The sequence below is a fragment of the Lynx rufus genome, unplaced genomic scaffold (assembly GCF_022079265.1).
Source record: "Lynx rufus isolate CCGP_SWC_20201006 ecotype Redwood Valley unplaced genomic scaffold, mLynRuf1.p SCAF_11, whole genome shotgun sequence".
Lineage (NCBI taxonomy): Eukaryota > Metazoa > Chordata > Mammalia > Carnivora > Felidae > Lynx > Lynx rufus.
The window spans coordinates 30,363,968-30,371,027 of record NW_025814825.1 but is presented as its reverse complement, the minus strand read 5'-3'; the positions used below and the strand labels follow the sequence as shown (position 1 = coordinate 30,371,027).

At 47.2% G+C, this 7,060-nt stretch overlaps 1 pseudogene; it reads right to left on the bottom strand.

Moving 5' to 3' along the window:
• Positions 1-2,337: 2,337 nt before the first annotated feature.
• On the bottom strand, positions 2,338-2,842 carry LOC124506688 (NADH dehydrogenase [ubiquinone] 1 alpha subcomplex subunit 12-like; annotated as a pseudogene).
• Positions 2,843-7,060: the final 4,218 nt, after the last annotated feature.

Sequence of the window (7,060 nt, the reverse complement as noted above, 5' to 3'; positions counted from 1 at the left end):
GAAAATGTCATTCTCTTCTGTACAGAAGTTGAGGTATTTGGATGATCAGTGACAACACTACTGGAAGCCAGAACGTGAAATGGAGTCAGCATTATCAATAAATAGCATCAAGTTGCCAATTCAGGAAAAATCGACCCTGTGAGGATTTCAGGGGCAGCAGGGCCATCAGACCTGAAGCCCTGTGGTGAGGTGGGTTATTGTTGTGTGGTCTCACTGAGTCTGGAGGTGGACAAGTGTTGGGCGTGCGTGTGGGAAAGGATGCGGTGGGGGTGGGGCTATTTGTGGGTACTAAGATTTAAAGAAAGAAAACCCCACATTGTCATCTGAAAGAAGATAAATGAAAATTGTTGGAGCAATAGGCCTCTAGGGACTAATTACTTGTCTGCTATAATTCAGGGACTGCACTCGTGACTTGCATCGACTCAACATGTCAAATGTCAGTTCTATGTTATGAAATAAAATACATGTTCTTTTAATGTAAACAGTACAGAAATGTTCTCAAGTGTCCCAAGTCATTAGTCACATTGGACACATTCAGTGCCCTATGACTTGTCCCCATGGCTCTGTGCCTGGAGGTCACTTGGTATGTAAAGAGAAAGCGTGCAGCCATGTAATTAAAACCGATGTAGGCACCTTGTTCATCTGGGGGCTGAGGAGCATCCAAACAGCTGCTCAGGGAAACTCAGGCTTTGCTAACATGTGGTATAGCACATTCAGAATCCAAGAATGCCCCCAAAAATCCCAGACAAAAGCCCCCCCACATGTCTGCATTTTGCTTTGGTTTTGTTGTAAATTGTTGCAGGAGATTGGAGGTAGGGGGCTGGCCGGCTGGTGCCCTGGTAGGATTTGACTTAGCAGTGGGGGATGGTAAAGCACATGGGCTTCCCATTATACCCCCCCCCCCCCCCCCCGGCTTCCTAGCACTGCATTATGCTGTGTGAGCTGCCTCAGTTTTGTAGGAGTGCTATGTAGATTAGATACAAAATTTACTTTAAGTAAAAATCGTATTAATCATCCAAGGATCAACCAGGGGAAGAGAGGCCACTCTATATATTTATAAACAGAGGGATCTGGTTACCCAGGTGATAAGGTGGCTGGCTGCAAGGCAGAGCACAGAGACATTGAAAGGATCGATAAATCCCCTGGGTTAGAGGAACCAAGGGGGCAGTTGTTGCTACTGGGGTCCAAGCTCAATGGCCATAGGGAAACTGGTAGCTTGACTTGCCTGGAAGGAACTGGAGACCTAGCTGAAGATTGCCGGAGACACCGCCTAGGTGTGGGCAAAGTGGTGATGGGGAAATACCCTGGCTTCTCCCTTTCTTGTACTCTCTCTACCACGATCTCTCTGTGGGCAAATCCTGCCACAAATCAGCTAGAACGAAAGTCCAGGCAACACAGCCTAGAATGGTCAACACCTACCTGCTCTGAAGCTCCCTCTCCATAAAACAGAGAGGGGAAAAGGTTTGGAATGGCTCCTAGGGTAGACAGGCCCATGATCAGCTTATTTTGCATTTCGAGAGCACTCTGCAGCCTAGGAAGTAATTTCCTTAATGGTTTTTGTCTTAGAAATCCCCACAAAGCTCTGTGAATGGTGCATTCTCCCCTCATTTAATGTGTGAGGAAGCTAAGGCTCAGAGGCTTCCAGTAAATGGCTTTAAGCCATCTAGTTTGTCCTGACAGGACTCAAGGTTAGGTCTCCCAACCCCCATCTAGCACCCCCCCCCCCCCACCTTCCTCCATGCCACCCTTAGAAATGTGCTTTTCTTCTCTTAAGCACTAAGAAGTTCCTTTTACTCATGAAAGTTTTGCATTTCATAGTGTTATTCAAGTTCTCTGTTCCCTTGTTGATCTTCTTGCTGCCTAGTCATTCTATCCATATTGAAAGTGGGATATAACCGAGTCCAATTATTATGTTTGAATTGTCTGTATCTCCCTCCACTTCTATCAGCTTTACTCCATGCAATTTGGGGCTCTGTTGTTAGGTGAACACATGTTGATAATTAGTATGTCTTCCTAATAGATTAATCTCCTACTAATTATAATATGTCCCTCTTTTTTTTAAAGTAACATTTTGTGTCTTAAAGTCTATTTTGTCTGATATCAATATTGTCACTCCAGCTTTCTTATGGTTGTTGTTCGCATGGTATGTATTTTCTACCCTTTTACTTTCAGCCCATTCATATCTTTGAATCTAAAGTATATCTCTGATATACAGCATATAACTGTTTTATTTTTATCCAATCTGATATTCTCTGCATTTTGATTGGATTTTTAAGCCATTCATATTTAATATTGTTGATATAGTTGGATTTTTTTTAATCAAACAATTTTAATCAGTAAAAGTGCAATTACATGAAGAGCCCCATATTATACATGTTTAAGTTATTTTCCATTGTCTTTACTTGTAAGGTGTTGAAGGTGGGACCCACTCTTGAATCTTCTTTCTAGTGGTAGAATAAGGTACATATTGTTCTGGAGTACCACTCACATTGAACTTATGGTTTGTCAAAATGAATTTACGAGCAGTAGGTGGTTTTGTTGTTGGAGGATCATCAGTCATAGAGTGAAGCCAACGATGCCATTCAGGGGGGACCGTGCTTCCATCCACATCCCAAAACGTGTTCTTGCCATTCATTTCAGTTGTATATATAACCCCTCGGTGACGACCAAAAAATTGCTTGTTGTCCTCATAGTATTTGTTTCCATATTTGTCTTACACCACTAATGTACCAACCCTCACATCATTTGCCCTGAAGAAAACTCGTAGATAGCCGCGGAGGCCACCGTGGCCGCTGAGCTGCTCCAGCCCGCGTTTCAGGACCTGCAGGAACTCCATCTTGTCCCGTAGGACCAGCCCCCCAGGTGCTCGATATAGTTGGGTTTGTATCTGTTATTTTACTTTTTGATTTCTGTATGTCACCTGTCCTTTTTGCTCCAAATTTAGCATTTTAAAAGGACATGTTACAAAACTATAGTTTTGGGTTTTATGTGCAAAATTTAATACAAAATATCATTTTGCTTTCCTTCCTTTGTGCATGAATCTCTCTCAGGGTCTTCCTTATGAGGAACATAAAAACCTCTTTTTCACCTTGCAGGTCCTGATGAGCTGTTCTGGGGAAGGGTTTGAGGGGCCTAGGGGAGTCACATGCCTCTGGTAGGGGTGATGAGATGTGATTAGGGAAACACCCAGGAGCACATCGGCCACCACTCTCCCTGCCCTGTACCCCTTTAGAGAAAATTCCTCAAGTTTTCTCTCACCTCAGGCACACTAAGAGGTAGGTTCCAGAATGGCAAAGGAATTCTCCTGGACCTGGCCACCACTGTGCACAAGGACCAGAAAGGCGGCTCTCTGTGGATCATGATCAGGCTAAGGCACCTTCTTCCACAACTCCCAACACCAGTGGTTCCTATCATTCCTTGAGAACCACAAGCTTGTTGAGAATGATAACAGGCAAGCCAATCTGGCAGAGTGGAAAACATCTTTATGACATTATCCAGTGAATAAAGCAAAGTACAAAATTAGACCCCTTGCTGAGAGCACCAGGTACAACAGAGGATGTATGTGGACAGCACTGGGCAGGGGGACATAAAGCTCAGAAAACATTTTTTCTTGTCATAGTTGTCATAGTTGAATGACGATGTGTCTGCTGCTTTACTTTTGTTACATGTCCTTTACTGGGAAGATATTTTTTGGGGGTTTTCGTTTATGAAGCCATAAAAAAAATGAAAAATTAAGGAAGGACTGATAAAAAGGAGTGAGGGAAGGAAAGAGGTAGAAAGGGAGAGAAGACAAAGAAAGGGAGGTCAACCTTATTTGGGCGCAGGCAAAAGATAATCCCTTCAAGTTTTAAGGCAGCTACACTTGATGAATAATGAAAGGAGATCTGAGCTCCATTTGTGTTTTAATATTTACTCAGTGTAGTAAAAAATTGGGGAAAAATAAAGTAAGGTATCAGGGGGAGTTCAAGACCTAAAATGGACCATCTGAAACATGATCTTAAAAAAAGATACCGTGATTCCAGTCTGAAGACTTTAATTTCACACAAGGGAGCAGGAAACTGCACGGCTTGTGAAACATTTTTTACGTCTGGTTATTTGCCCTGCGGGAGGAAGCAGAAGGCTCATCTCTGCATCCCTGACCTCTCTGAGCTGCTTCTGCCCGCCCCTGGCTCCTGTTCTGCGCTGATGTCTGTGACTCACCCTAAGACCTGTCTCCTGGGCCACCTGCATCTGAGCCCGCACATTCAGGGGGTCACCTCACTTCAGATATCACCTCCACGGAGCCTTCCCGGGCCCTGGGTCCCATTTTAAAAGGGCACTTGAATGCCTTACAGTTCTGTCCCAGAGCTCCGGGACTCTGTCCTCCTAGAAGAAATGATCACTATCTAGACTGATGATGTATTCTTGTCGGGTGGATTCGTCTCGTGTCACTTTAGTGAAGCTGGAACGTTGTTCCTCAGAGTTCTCTGCTCCGAATTGCTCTAAGTGAGCACGGAGTGCACTTGGCATGAGACGTGGGAGGCTGCCGGGAGGGAGCAGATTGCCTGCTTCAGGCCAGGGCAGGCTGTCATCACCCATGCGCCGGCCCCCCGGGTCTGGGTCTGGCAGCTGCCCGCACTCCCCCCCGTCCTCCGGCATCTCCTGCCCCTGCCTCTCTGCCTAGGCATCCGAATGGCTCCGGTTGACCCTTGCGGGTCTGGCACTGTTGCAAGGAGGTCCCGGTTGTCTTTGCTTCCCACACTCCATGTCTGTCATCCCTCCCCATCTGCCTGTCCTGATGCTCCCGGCTGCAGCCTCAGATGCGAGAGTGGCACCCCGCATGGACCACGTGTGACCAACTCTCTGCAGTAAACGTCTGACCTACGTCCTGCTGGCTCTGCTCGGCAGCAGGACCCTGACCGAGGCGCACCCGCAGGCTGCCCTTTCTTCCTTTTGAGCTGGGCCAGGGATTAGGGATCTTCTTTGCAAGTTCAGGTTCTCGCAGAACACAGGCTAGTTTGGGGGCTTCATGACCTTCAAGCTGATATCCCACCGCAGGGTCCCTGATGGGGTGAGTCGGAGCCCGACAAGGCCTGGCTGGCATCCCACAGCTGGGAAAGGCTAGGTTTTCTGGGTTCCCTTTGCCACGAGCCTACTTCTCAGAGCAGGTGATCAAGGATAGGCATCACTCTGATGGCTGTAAGTTCTCAGATGCCTGATCAGATGGCCTGGAGCTGGGATACCGCCAAGGATAGGGTGGGGGCTCTCAGTGCAGCGGTGGCTCTGCAGACTTGTGCTTCCCCTGCTAGGAAGCCCCAGGTAGGGACGTAGCCTCTTTGCTCCCTTTTGGCACAAGTGTCTTTGTCTCTCTGTTCTTCCCGGGTTCTTCCAACTGGAGGACAGACCACGACGGATGCCTTGATTTCTGGGCCCTAATAATTAGGATCCAACAATGCTCTGGGCCCTACTGACACGCACCTTGTCACCTCACACTGGCTCAGTGCACCCACCACGCGTCCCTCTCTGAGCGTCTTGCCCACCCCTGCGGGCTTCTCTGTGTGGGGCCAGGGCAACTTGTGGGGTGTCCAGCGAAGGAGGGAGGCCAAATCAGCTCTCACATTTGTCCTCTGTTGGAAATTTTTACTTGGTTAAAGGACGACTCTATCTCATCCTTCCTACACCAGAGTCCCATCCATGAGAAATGACCAGGTCAGTGGGATGTCACGGGGTGTTTTAGCGAACTGGCCTCTGGGTTAATTTCTCTCTTATTTTTCCATAAAGCTCTCTGATGTGCATGCTGTCATGATTATGCTTGTAGATCCATTGGAACATTAGCTCTCCCAGTGACTGGAGATATTCCACTGCCCCCCAGCAGCTTCCTGTCATGTTCAAAAGGGCACTGGATATCAGAGAAGGGGTGTGGGCATATATGGGGTGATCCATTTACTAGTGCCATACTTCCAGATTTGGTGCTCCTAGGGCTGAATTGTGTACTCACAAAATGCACATGCTATAGTCCTATCCCCCAGTACCTCAGAATGTGGCTGTATTTGGAGATAAGGTTTCTAGAGTGGTATTTAAGGTAAAATGAGGACATTAGTGTGGGCCCTAGCCCACTATGACGGGTGTCTTTATACAAAGAAGAGATAGGACACAGATACACACAGAAAAAAGACCATGTGAGGGCAAGGGAAGAATATGGCCATCTACGAGCCCGGGAAAGAAAACCTCAGAAGATGCTAACCCTTAATCTCAGAATCTAGCCTCCAGAATCATGAGAAAATAAATTTCTGTTGTTTAAGCCCCCTGGTCTGAGGTAGTTTGTTATGTCAGAGCTAACAAACGATCGCAGGAGGTGACTGACTTACCCTCCGTTTCCTCTAATGGCTCCACTCATGACTTTGATGTATTTGGTTCCCATTCCATCAACGTTCATTCAGCAGAACAACACTGAAAGCACGTGGTTAGCTTCCTTTTAAAGTTTCCTGTGTTTTTCCCGATGTTCTGAGCCTACCAGTTTTAGGATTTGGAAACCATGCCCGTAGGCCACATTTGGAGGCCCCACTGTGGTAACTGGCCTGCACTGGCTGCCTTGATTTAGGAGGTATGGGTTAGGGGGCATTTGGACATGGGGGAGTAGGGATGGGATTGAGAGGTGCAGGACCCTGAGACCCGGTCCTGCCCCAGTGGGGTCTGTTTCCTGCCCCTCACTGTCCCTGCATTCTGCTCCTGCAGCTTATCCTCCACGGCCTCCTCTCTCCTGGCCTCCACCTTGGCTGAGGAATTCCAAGGGCACAGGCACAGAGAGGACCAGGTCACAGATCTGAGGGCAACCATGCCTTGAATGTGGATTTCATTGACGCGGGATCTCCCTTTGTCTTACTTGTCTTAATTCCTAGAGACAGCAAACTGTACTTGGCCCACCTTAACTATTTAGGCCCAGGGTTGTCAGAAAAACCCCCCATATGCTTTCTGCTTTTAGTTTAGTCACGTATATGCAGGGGGACAGTTTGTCTGCAGGTAAAACAAAAGTGTCTCTATTTACTGCCACTGATCATTTGTTAAAAGGTTATTGTAGCAA